Genomic DNA, 13,231 nt, shown 5'->3' with positions numbered 1-13,231 from the left:
ACTTTTTTCTTTATTTCTATTTTTGCATTACTTGATTATTGGTGCTATTTTTTGTTGTTTGTGCAGTATTTGAGTGCTGTGTTATGTTGAATCTTAGGGCGGCGAGTATTCGAATATATAATTAAGAAAGGTGGAAAGGAATAATATTGCAATGTGTGTATAGAAAGAAAGAGAAAACTTACAGTCCGGTCCAAGTTATTGTTGTTACGTTGGCTCTATATAAGGAGCAATATGTCCCTCATTTTATATTACTCTTATCACTGAGGAAGGAACCATTATAGTTCCGAAATGCATCTGGTATACAAGAAGTAAATTGCGGTATTGTAAACATGGTTTTAAAGTCAGTATAAAACTGAATCTGCTTTTATAGCACCTACCAGTAGCCATTTGGCTCCAGGAGAAGTATAAAGTGGGCTCAGCGTGCATGTTGGTACTTGCATCCCTGGATCCGATGAAAGCTGTAATGGCACCGGACGGGGTTAAAGGCAGAGTGTGCTTGGCGTGCATGCTGTACCTGCGCTCCCTGGACTTTATGTGGCTGTCATGGCCCATAAAAGGTAGGAACTAGTGTTAGGGACCACTCATGAAGGCGACCTTGACGTGGTGAGTGGCTTATTACGCTTTGGCCAAAATGTACACCAATGCCTTATTCAACATCCAGCATAAAGGGAGGGCAGAGTGCTGGTTGCAGAGTGCGATTGCATTTGTGTTTTTGCGTTTGTATGTGTATTTTGCCATAGCAATGTGCACCTGCTAGGGGTTGTGCTGACTGAACCCCCCACATTTTTTTATTTGCGGTATTGTAAACATACCTCTTTTATTTTTTAATGCCTATTCTGTGAAGTAATGAAGTAGTGGAGATTGGCGTCCTGGGATTTTCACCACGCATGCGCTAACAAACGTGCCGGGACAACGCGAGCGGCGAGTACAAGCACGGACTGCAAGCCCCAGCGATCTTCAGGAGACAGAGGGGAGCGGAGCAGGAGGAAACACAAAGCAAGCTAGACATGCATCCACCTACCCAATAGTGCCCACACGATAGAACGGGGTATTGGTACGCAGCGTGAAAACGCAATACATTCTATGCAGCTAAATAAAAAGCCTTTCTCCTACCATTACAACCAACTATATTACGGCAACTCTATGAGATTAAGCACGAAATATTAAGTAGTGGCATTACTTATATAAGAGGAATGAACTACACCTATTGCACTTTATGAATTGGATTCAATCCCAATTTGTGAGAGCTCCACAATTGGAAATATAAGAGGGACTGTGACCGTGAAAAGTTTGAGATTATTAATTGAATCATGTTTGTGATTCCAAGCATTTTTAGATAATATGAATTGTTTTTAATGTGTTATTAAATTCTATATGGATTACTTGAGAGCCGGCCATTGGTTTGAATATTTTATTATTACAGCTAGGTGGTTGCCGAGCACTATTCTGGTGAGCTCCCTACATTTGGTACGTGTATTTTAAATCTCAAATACACTTAGCATTTTTTCTTAGGTGAATACATTGATGTGCTAATTTTGAATCTGCAGCACATCAATTGTTGTTCCATTTTTCTTCTGCGGATTTCACCCTCTTCTATGGAAGGGTGAGATCTAGGGATGAGCGAATCGACTTCAGATGAAACATCCGAAGTTGATTTGCATAAAACTTTGTTCTAATATTGTACGGAGCAGGATCTCCGTACAGTATTAGAGCAAAGTTTTATGTGAATCGACTTCGGATGCTTCATCTAAAGTCGATTCTCTCATCCCTAGTGAGATCTGTGGAAAATCTGCATCAAATCTCTCCAAAAGCCACACAAAAAACGTGATAAATAGTGCAGATTTATGTGCGGTTATGGTGCGGGTTTCATGCAGATTTTCTGCACATAAATGTGTACTGTGCTCAGCCTCCCTTAGGGCCCATACTGTACACACATACAAACCGGATTCCAAAAAAGTTGGGACACTAAACAAATTGTGAATAAAAACTGAATGCAATGATGTGGAGATGGCAAATGTCAATATTTTATTTGTAATAGAACGTAGATGACAGATCAAACGTTTAATCCGAGTAAATGTATCATTTTAAAGGAAAAATACGTTGATTCAAATTTTCACAGTGTCAACAAATCCCAAAAAAGTTAGGACAAGTAGCAATAAGAGGCTGGAAAAAGTAAATTTGAGCATAACGAAGAGCTGGAAGACCAATTAACACTAATTAGGTCAATTGGCAACATGATTGGGTATAAAAAGAGCTTCTCAGAGTGGCAGTGTCTCTCTGAAGCCAAGATGGGTAGAGGATCACCAATTCCCACAATGTTGCGCAGAAAGATGGTGGAGCAATATCAGAAAGGTGTTACCCAGCAAAAAATTGCAAAGACTTTGCATCTATCATCATCAACTGTGCATAACATCATCCGAAGATTCAGAGAATCTGGAACAATCTCTGTGCGTAAGGGTCAAGGCCGTAAAACCATACTGGATGCCCGTGATCTTCGGGCCCTTAAACGACACTGCACCACAAACAGGAATGCTACTGTAAAGGAAATCACAGAATGGGCTCAGGAATACTTCCAGAAACCATTGTCAGTGAACACAATCCACCGTGCCATCCGCCGTTGCCAGCTGAAACTCTACAGTGCAAAGAAGAAGCCATTTCTAAGCAAGATCCACAATCTCAGGCGTTTTCACTGGGCCAGGGATCATTTAAAATGGAGTGTGGCAAAATGGAAGACTGTTCTGTGGTCAGACAAGTCACAATTCGAAGCTCTTTTTGGAAATCTGGGACGCCATGTCATCCGGACCAAAGAGGACAAGGACAACCCAAGTTGTTATCAATGCTCAGTTCAGAAGCCTGCATCTCTGATGGTATGGGGTTGCATGAGTGCGTGTGGCATGGGCAGCTTGCATGTCTGGAAAGGCACCATGAATGCAGAAAAATATATTCAGGTTCTAGAACAACATATGCTCCCATCCAGACGTCATCTCTTTCAGGGAAGACCCTGCATTTTTCAACAAGATAATGCCAGACCACATTCTGCATCAATCACAACATCATTGCTACGTAGGAGAAGGATCCGGGTACTGAAATGGCCAGTCTGCAGTCCAGATCTTTCACCTATAGAGAACATTTGGCGCATCATAAAGAGGAAGGTGCAACAAAGAAGGCCCAAGACGATTGAACAGTTAGAGGCCTGTATTAGACAAGAATGGGAGAGCATTACTATTTCTAAACTTGAGAAACTGGTCTCCTCAGTCCCCAGACGTCTGTTGAGTGTTGTAAGAAGAAGGGGAGATGCCACACAGTGGTGAAAATGGCCTTGTCCCAACTTTTTGGGGATTTGTTGACACCATGAAATTCTGATTCAACATATTTTTCCCTTAAAATTGTACGTTTTCTCAGTTTAAACTTTTGTTCCGTGATTCATGTTCTATTCTGAATAAAATACAGTGGAGGAAATAATTATTTGACCCCTCACTGATTTTGTAAGTTTGTCCAATGACAAAGAAATGAAAAGTCTCAGAACAGTATCATTTCAATGGTAGGTTTATTGTAACAGTGGCAGATAGCACATCAAAAGGAAAATCGAATAAATAACTTTAAATAAAAGATAGCAACTGATTTGCATTTCATTGAGTGAAATAAGTATTTGAACCCCTACCAACCATTAAGAGTTCTGGCTCCCACAGAGTGGTTAGACACTTCTACTCAATTAGTCACCCTCATTAAGGACACCTGTCTTAACTAGTCACCTGTATAAAAGACACCTGTCCACAGAATCAATCAATCAAGCAGACTCCAAACTCTCCAACATGGGAAAGACCAAAGAGCTGTCCAAGGATGTCAGAGACAAAATTGTAGACCTGCACAAGGCTGGAATGGGCTACAAAACCATTAGCAAGAAGCTGGGAGAGAAGGTGACAACTGTTGGTGCGATTGTTCGAAAATGGAAGGAGCACAAAATGACCATCAATCGACCTCGCTCTGGGGCTCCACGCAAGATCTCACCTCGTGGGGTGTCAATGGTTCTGAGAAAGGTGAAAAAGCATCCTAGAACTACACGGGAGGAGTTAGTTAATGACCTCAAATTAGCAGGGACCACAGTCACCAAGAAAACCATTGGAAACACATTACACCGCAATGGATTAAAATCCTGCAGGGCTCGCAAGGTCCCCCTGCTCAGGAAGGCACATGTGCAGGCCCGTCTGAAGTTTGCCAATGAACACCTGAATGATTCAGAGAGTGACTGGGAGAAGGTGCTGTGGTCTGATGAGACCAAAATAGAGCTCTTTGGCATTAACTCAACTCGCTGTGTTTGGAGGAAGAAAAATGCTGCCTATGACCCCCAAAACACCGTCCCCACCGTCAAGCATGGGGGTGGAAACATTTTGCTTTGGGGGTGTTTTTCTGCTAAGGGCACAGGACAACTTATTCGCATAAACGGGAAAATGGACGGAGCCATGTATCGTGAAATCCTGAGCGACAACCTCCTTCCCTCTGCCAGGAAACTGAAAATGGGTCGTGGATGGGTGTTCCAGCACGACAATGACCCAAAACATACAGCAAAGGCAACAAAGGAGTGGCTCAAGAAGAAGCACATTAAGGTCATGGAGTGGCCTAGTCAGTCTCCGGACCTTAATCCAATCGAAAACCTATGGAGGGAGCTCAAGCTCAGAGTTGCACAGAGACAGCCTCGAAACCTTAGGGATTTAGAGATGATCTGCAAAGAGGAGTGGACCAACATTCCTCCTAAAATGTGCGCAAACTTGGTCATCAATTACAAGAAACGTTTGACCTCTGTGCTTGCAAACAAGGGTTTTTCCACCAAGTATTAAGTCTTTTTTTGTTAGAGGGTTCAAATACTTATTTCACTCAATGAAATGCAAATCAGTTGCTATCTTTTATTTAAAGTTATTTTTTCGATTTTCCTTTTGATGTGCTATCTGCCACTGTTACAATAAACCTACCATTGAAATGATACTGTTCTGAGACTTTTCATTTCTTTGTCATTGGACAAACTTACAAAATCAGTGAGGGGTCAAATAATTATTTCCTCCACTGTATTAGAAGTTGGCACCTCCACATCATTGCATTCAGTATTTATTCACGATTTGTATAGTGTCCCAACTTTTTTGGAATCCGGTTTGTATTATAGATCCATCGTATATTGGTCCATACGTAATACAGCACACATAGCCAATATTGTACCCCCGTGTGACTCTACTTTTATATGGAAGCTTATGGGGTTTTTTCCTCTTGGATTCGGCATAAATTAATTTAATAAATGTTCCAACATATGCTGTTATACACAAGTATTATTTCCTAAAAACATTACTTCTAGGGAAAAATATGATCCTGATATACTGTATGGCCGTCTTTAATATTGATTGGACCCTAGGCAAGAGAGAGAACACAAGTGCCGCTGCCGCATTCATGGGTCCATTAACTAAGTAGCAGGACATGTAGGGCATACATGGGGGAAGTCCCTGCACTCACTTACTATTTCTGGGCGCCACTCCGTTGCGCCGCTGTGGCCCCCGTTACATTCTCCCGCGCTGTATGCTAAGTAACAGCATCGGAACACCAGGGAGGAGACATCAGCTTTTCTCTGTGGGTGTTCCTTCTCCCTGTAGTTGTAGCGCTGTCCAATCACAGCGCAGAACTTCACAGCCAGGGAAGAAAAAAAAAAAAATCACCTTCTCATGTGCAGGGACATGCCCAATGTATGCCCTACATGTCCTGCTACTTAGTTAATCAAGTATGGACCCATAAGAGGTCCTCCAGTGGGGCTCAAGAGGCAGTTGCCTTGGGCCCCCCAGGAGCAACTTGGCCTAGGGCAGCTACCCCTTTTGCCCCGTGTTAAAGACGGCCCGGGGCACCATATGGTGGCACATACGTCAGCAACAATGCAAAATTACATAAAAAAAATTCTAGAGTTAAAAAAGTCTCAAAACTAAACCTCTTCTTGACATCTAAGGGAGAGTTCACATCTCCGTTTCATTTTCCGTTCTTCTGATCCATCAGAAGAACAGAGAAAAAAAAAACAGGACCTTGTGAAAAGAAAAAAAAATACGGATCCTGTTGCACATTTGGCATCTGAGCCATTTCCATCTGAGATCCATTTTTTAGACGGAAAAAAAGTCCTTACGTTCGTCTAAGGCTTGTTTCACATTTGTGTTAATCAGATCCGGTAGACTGTTCCAGCTAGGAACAGCCTGCCAGATCCATGAATACTGCGTGCTACCAGAAATCTGTCCATCCAGTTCAGCCTGTGACTGGCTGAGATCTGTTTGTAACCTGGCAAATATGGATGGAATACTAATCAGAAGCTGGATTTCTTGCTGCCATCATTTCTACCATTCTAGAAGCGAACCTGGCCGGGGAGCGGGGGGGGGGGGGGGGGGGGCTCTGTCTGAAGGTGTTTTGAGTTTTATCCTACAGAGATTCTCCGCAAAAATAGTGAGTTCTATCTATTTATTTATTTTGGTTTTAATATGATTGGTTATACATTTGATCAATTCATTTTTATTACTTTACTCACTTCCTAACATGAGCTAAGTACAGTTTCTATTTTCTCTATTGGGCCATACCACTGGTCCTGATTCTTGATGTCCTGCTACTGCCACCATTAATATTTCCTAAATATCACATTGATATCCATTCGAGATGCACCACTATTGATACCACGCTATTAATTCTCTCTATTATAGGGAGTAGCGCCTACCTGTGCGTCACAATTACGGCAAATTGGAGAGTACACAAGCTCTATATATCTTCTAGAGCTCTAGACCCTCCATTACAGGCCATATTTCTCCTAATTCACTGACGTATAGGTACATCACTATACTTTGACCACTTGTGCTGCTTTCCCGGTTGCCCTTTTTGCTCTTCCTTCTTTTTCCATCTTTTTATGGAACAAACATTCCTCCTTCCTGGCACCCGTTTTTGCTTGGGTGCTCGAGTAGAACACCTCGGGATGCTCGGGTGCTGTACCGAGCACAATGGAAGTCAATGGGAGAAGCATTAAACCAGGCACCCCCTGCTCTGAAGAGGGGAGGGTGTCTGGTTCACATGAAAAGGTCAGAAATTGATGGAAACACCACTGAAATGGTTCGGGAACAGCATGGGGAGGATGTCTGGATGCATCTTGGACTTCCAGGTCGCTGCTGGGAACGATGTTGTCCGAGTAGTACGCCACTTTTACAGACTGACAATAATATGCACAAAACCAAAGATAAAATCGATTTTAGAGGAAAAATTGTTAGGAAACATTCTTTCATGTATATTTACTTGTATATAAAGTGCAAGTACTGCCAAAAATTACAAGGAAGAGGCACTCTGATACAACCTCTATATCACATACAGGAGGGCCTCATTCACATTGTGGTACAATTGTTCAGGTAGTGGGACTCCTACACTCATAAAGTGAAAGGGCTGCCAAAAATCACAAGGAACCGGCACTCCAATACACCCTTCATTACACATAAAGGAGGGCATCATACACACCCTTGAAAAATTATGATTGATGGCCTGCTGGTGACCCTCTAAAACATTAGTGGCGAGGGCCTGCTGCTGAACTGACCATCTCAAACATTAGGGGCGAGGGCCTGCTGCTGAACTGACCATCTCAAACATTAGGGGTGAGGGTCTGCTGCCGAGCTGACCATCTAAAATATTAGGTGTGAGGGTCTGCTGCTGAGCTGACCATCTAAAACATTAGGGGCGAGGGTCTGCTGCTGAGCTGACCATCTAAAACATTAGGGGCGAGTGCCTGCTGCTGAGCTGACCATCAAAAAATTTATGGTTGAGCACCTGCTGCTGAGCTGACCCTCTAAAACATTAGAAGCGAGGGCAGCCTAATAAGCATGTTGATATGATGGAGGAGGAGGAGGACGAGAAAAGGAAAATTGAACCATATACCCTTTTTTGTGGTGGAAGGGGTGCATGGGAATACAGTGTATTCAATACACCACATAAGCCACATTTTAAGTGCCTTTATGTTCAGCCGCTTTCCTCTGGTGTAGTAGAGAAACACCGGGAAAAATAGTGGCGCCTGGGGACTGAGTAACGAGGAACCGCCGCCACCATCAGGCTGCGGAAAGTCTCAGTGTCCACAATATATTTCACTTGACCGCGCAGTCTCTACCAGTAACCACTTCCTCCCAGAGTCATCCAACTTTATACACACAGGTAAAACATTGATTCCCACAGACGTCTTATCACCACTAAGAGCCCTGTGGAATGCCAAAAACCGCACTAATAGTGAAGTATTGTGGTCACTATTCACACGCTTGCACAGGTTGTACTCACAAGCGTAGAAGAAAACTCAGGCACATCAATCAGAGTGTTAGTTTTTTCTATTCCTCTTGTAGTTTGCACCCTAGTCACTGCTGCAAAGGAAGTGCGCTCCAATAGTGAAGTTCTGTAGGCAATTCTAACGTATAAATATTTATTATACTCACAAGCATAGATGTATAAAAGCATATAAATCATGTAAAAGCAGCCAAATGTTCATGCCCGACCCGGGTTTGGCTCTAAATGCTTCATTAGGGGCATCAGTGTCCACAAGCCTAAATAGCAACATTTCCAGGGCCAGCAATTTATCGTCCGCACTTTCCTCCAAAAAGCGCCAGACTGCGGAAAACCTAGCCCTTGGCAAGGGAGATTGTCGCAATGGGGGTGCTGCGTGGAACAGTTGCGGGCCTGTTTGGTATGGCCCACCTTCTCCCTTTTGCCACCCAACTGCCTCTTCCTGCCTGTTGCGGTGCTGCGGATCCCTCCCCCTCTGTACTGCTGTCCTCGTTCGGCTTGCCACCTTCCCAGGTTGGGTCATGGACTTGATCGTCCACCACCTCCTCTTCCACTTCCTCACTCTGGTCATCCTCCTGACTTGTTGACCTAACAACAACCTCAGTTATTGACAACTGTGTCTTATCCTCATCATCAACCTCTTGAGACACTAATTGCCGTTTACCCGTTTACTTATTGGCAACTGTGTCTCATCATCATAATCATCCTCCTTGTGAAACACTAATTGCCGTTCCCCACTGCCATCTTCTTGTGACTGTGGATGGTCAAGAGTTTGGGCATCAGTGCACACAATCTCCTCATGTCCCTCTTCAAGCGGGCTTGGCAAAAGGCCCAAATCAAGGAATGGCGATGAAAAGAGCTCCTCGGAATATCAGAGTGTGGGATCACTTGTTTGCCAAGACTTTCCATGGTGGGAAGAAGGAGGATCATGGTGAGGATTGAGTTGACCAGACTCTTGGCTACTGAGACTGGACTTTGTGGAAGACAGGGTTGTGATTAGCAGACTGGTAGCATTATCTGCTGCAATACAACCGACCACCTGGTCGCACTGGTGTGACTTCGAGAGTGGTGCCCTGCGCTGCCCTGCAAACTGGGACATGAAGCTAGGTTCGGGTCCGCAATTCCGATCCTGAAAAAAATAGAACATGTCCTATTCTTGTCCGCAATAGGCATATTCTCTTAGTGCCAGAAATGTGCAGTCTGCAAAATGCGGAACGCACATTGCTGCTGTCCGTGTTTTGCAGATCCGTGGATCCGCAAAACACACGCGGATGTGTGAATGGACCCTTAGCCTGCGCATAGGCCATCACTTGTAACAACCTGGAACATCCCTTTTTTTAAATGTTCCTATTTGCCATATAAAAAATATAAATAATGAAAAATACATGACTGATAAATTGCCTATATGTCTGACATATTACAATATCATGTTACTATCCACATGGGGGACACCTAAAAAAAATACACAATGCCAGAAATGCAGTTTTTCTTGGTCACCTCACAATTTTTTTTTTCTAAGCATCACATTGGTAGAAAAATGGAAAAAGTTATGGTTTGTCAGAATACAGCGATACAAAGCAATTTTTTACGTTTTTTAAATTAGTAAAACATAACAGACTATACATATTCGGTAGTGCCGTCATCACACTGACCTGAAGAAGAAAGTTAAGATTTTTTTTCACCATAGAGTGAACATCGTAAAAACAAAACACAAAATACTTTGTGTTTTCTTTTCTATTTCAGCACCACAAATTTTTTTTTTAGTTTTCCAATATTTTATACAGTACATTAAATGGTGACATGACAAACTATAACTCATGTTGCAAAAAACAGAAGTACAGAAGTTACAAAAGGTGGGTTTGTCATTTAATTCCATACATTGTTGGGTCATTAACTAATATCCCTACGCCAGTTTTTGGTTTAAAAAAAAGTCGTAAGATCTTTTTTTTGCGACTTGTTAAATGCCCGTGCTACAGGGTGTGACGGGGACCAGAACATTGGCTGCGGCAAACTTACTAACATTTACACCTGGAAGCAGGTATAAAAAATTACTCCACTCAGGGAATGGAGACGTTTTTCACTGCAGGCGCATGGACTGCCGGAGGATGAGCGTAATTAATGATGCGGTGTGCACCTCGTCATAAATCAAGCACATCCCCTGGCAGCGCAGGGGGGAATAAAAGACAGGCCTAAAACGTCTGTCTTTGTAAATGACCCGAGTTATCTGTGGATTTACATAGAACTTCAGTGAACCTGACTACCGGTATATTAATATCATAATATATATATATATATATATATATATATATATAAGGGCTCATGCACACGACTGTTTGTATTTTACGGTCCGCAAAAAACTGATCTGCAAAAAATACGGATGACATCCATGTGCATTCCGCGAAACGGAACAGCTGGTCCCTAATAGAACAGTCCTATCCTTGTCCGTGATGTGGACAATAATAGGACATGGTCTATTTTTTTGCAGAACGGACATATGGAAACAGAATGCACATGGAGTAACTTCTGTGTTTTTTTGGCGGTCCCATTGAAATGAATGGTTCCACATACTGTCCGCGGAACGGACGCGGAAAAAAAATACGTTCATGTGCATGAGCTCTTATGCTGTGAATAGATAATAACTCAAGTACAACCCAGCATTGCAAGCACAGCAAGTCATTGTTTGAAGGCAGTATTCCCACCTCAGACCCTATGTGTAATATACACAGGATATGCCCTAATTATCTCAGGATGAAAACCCCCTTTAAGAACTCACCGTGGTGGACAACATATGAACTCGAGAGCCCCAAGTGATTTTTCCTGGTTCCTGGTTCTCACTTCTTGTTTGTAACATTACAGGTCTCCATGCAACTAACTAGCAGCCAAACTTGTGTAGAAAGCTCAAAACACAGCGGACCTGGCATCATAATGTATAGACGATCCAGTTCTACCAGGTGTCATCCCTATAATAAAGGTTTGAACTGAAAAGTACTACTACTCTAAAGCTGTCCAGTACAACACACTAATCTGATGTCCAGGGGTACTTTAAAGAGGGTTCTCTGCTTTGGATGTTTTCTTTTGCCTAGAAGGGTCCACCAACAAAAGCTGCGATCCCCCACGATCAGCGGTAATCAATGGGAGTGTCAAGCAGCAAGTGTTCAAACTCCCTACAGTGCCACCACAGGAGAAATGAGGCATTACACAATTCCCATTAAGATCAACAGGGCTGTCCATGTAATGCGTGGACATGGCAGGTCCTCCAGAGAAAAAGACACTCTTTGTAGCTGCTTCCAAATAAATGAGGGTCTTGAATGGGGGAACCTTGATTTTATTAACTCAGAATTCCATAATAAGGACATTTTTCAACCCCTTTAAGTCTCACCTCATCCTGGAGACAGAAGGCATCTATAGCTGGTGAGGACTGGCCTAGTGGACACAGTGACAGAGCCGGCAGCCTGGGCAGATCTGGTGCGTGCAGAGTAGTGACCACGTGCTGCTGCCTTGTCACCTCCACAATACAACTTGTTCCATTCTCTCATTCAGGAATGTCAGGGTGAAGCAGGGATTGGTCTGTGCGCTCGGTTGCTAGGAGACTGATTGTTTGCTGGGGGGGGACCGAGCACTGAGTGCAGAACACGGTGCCTTGTTTAAGAATGATACAGGCACAACGTAAAAAAGATTTTAAAAAATGAATAAATACAATAGTCACTGATAGCCTGCTAATATTATTATTTTTGAAAACGATATAGTTGTCAAATCTCTTGCACCCACCTTACTTTTATGAAGACAACTCCTATCCACATGGACTTCATAGAGGGATTCCACCACTTGAGACTCCCTCTATTTTTATTATTATTATTTATTATTAAAGCACCTTTCATTCCATGGCTCTGTACAATATGATAAGGAGTATACATAAAAGATACAGACTATTGCACTAGGCATAAACAAGACGAGTTACAAACTGGTACAGAAGGAGAGAGGGCCCTGCCCGTGAGGGTTTACAATCTACATGGTATGGAGGAAACATACAGTAGGTGAGGATAAAGCTGGTCATGACTGTATAGTAGCAGCAGGGTCACAGGTTGTAGGCTTGTCTGAAGAGGTGAGTTTTTAGGTGTCTTTTGAAGGATTCCACTGTCGGCGAGAGTCTGATGTGTTGGGGTAGCGAGTTCCAGAGTGTGGGGGATGCACGGGAGAAATACTGGAGGCGATTGTGGGAAGAGGTGATAAGAGGAGAGAAGGAGGTCTTGTGAGGATCGGAGATTACGTGTGGGGGTGTATCAGGAAAGTAGCTCAGAGATGAGAAAGAACAGACAGGGTCATTTATCATCATTGTTTGCGGCTTTTTTTGTCTGGTGTGGGGAGTTTTTTTCAGCTGTCTTTATTATTTACTTGCATTTATTGTAGTGTTTAGGGCCGGGACGACAGGTAGGCACCCGCCTAGGGCGCCACCTAGCTACCCATAAGGAGGGGGGCACAATCAAAGCTGCATCTGCGGCTTTTGAGAATGACACTAGAGGTTGCAAAGACATCACCGTGACCTCATGTGATATCATTGGGACCACCTGCACAGAGACACAGAAACTCAGGTCACGGATCGGAAGAGGTCTGTGGCCTGCATTGCAGATGGTGGCTGGGAACCGAAGTGAAGTGTTTTGGGTTTTTTATTACTAAACATCGCAACTACTGGGGACACCATGGAAGGGGGAGGGGAGCACTATATACCTGACACTACAGAGGGGGAATTATATGCCTGGTACTACGGAGGGGGGCATTATTTACATGTCACTACAGAGGGGGGCATTATATACATGGCACTCACTACAGAGAGAGGCATTATATACATGGCACTACAGAGGGGGGAATTATATACCTGGCACTACAGAGGGGGAATTATATACCTGGCACTACAGAGGGGGCA

At 43.3% G+C, this 13,231-nt stretch overlaps 1 protein-coding gene across 1 annotated transcript in view; it reads right to left on the bottom strand.

The window, feature by feature from the left end:
• The window catches only part of CCDC27 (coiled-coil domain containing 27), an 83,519-nt gene extending 71,706 nt beyond the window's left edge, over positions 1-11,813 (bottom strand). The window contains exon 1 of the mRNA XM_044278258.1: positions 11,690-11,813. The gene's annotated coding sequence lies outside the window, so the exon portion shown is untranslated. The remainder of the gene's footprint in view (positions 1-11,689) is intronic.
• Between the last annotated feature and the right edge of the window lie 1,418 nt (positions 11,814-13,231).

Source organism: Bufo gargarizans, chromosome 2 (assembly GCF_014858855.1).
Source record: "Bufo gargarizans isolate SCDJY-AF-19 chromosome 2, ASM1485885v1, whole genome shotgun sequence".
NCBI classification, from domain to species: domain Eukaryota; kingdom Metazoa; phylum Chordata; class Amphibia; order Anura; family Bufonidae; genus Bufo; species Bufo gargarizans.
The sequence above is the reverse complement of the archived record's forward strand: the minus strand, read 5'-3'. Positions and strand labels throughout refer to the sequence as shown.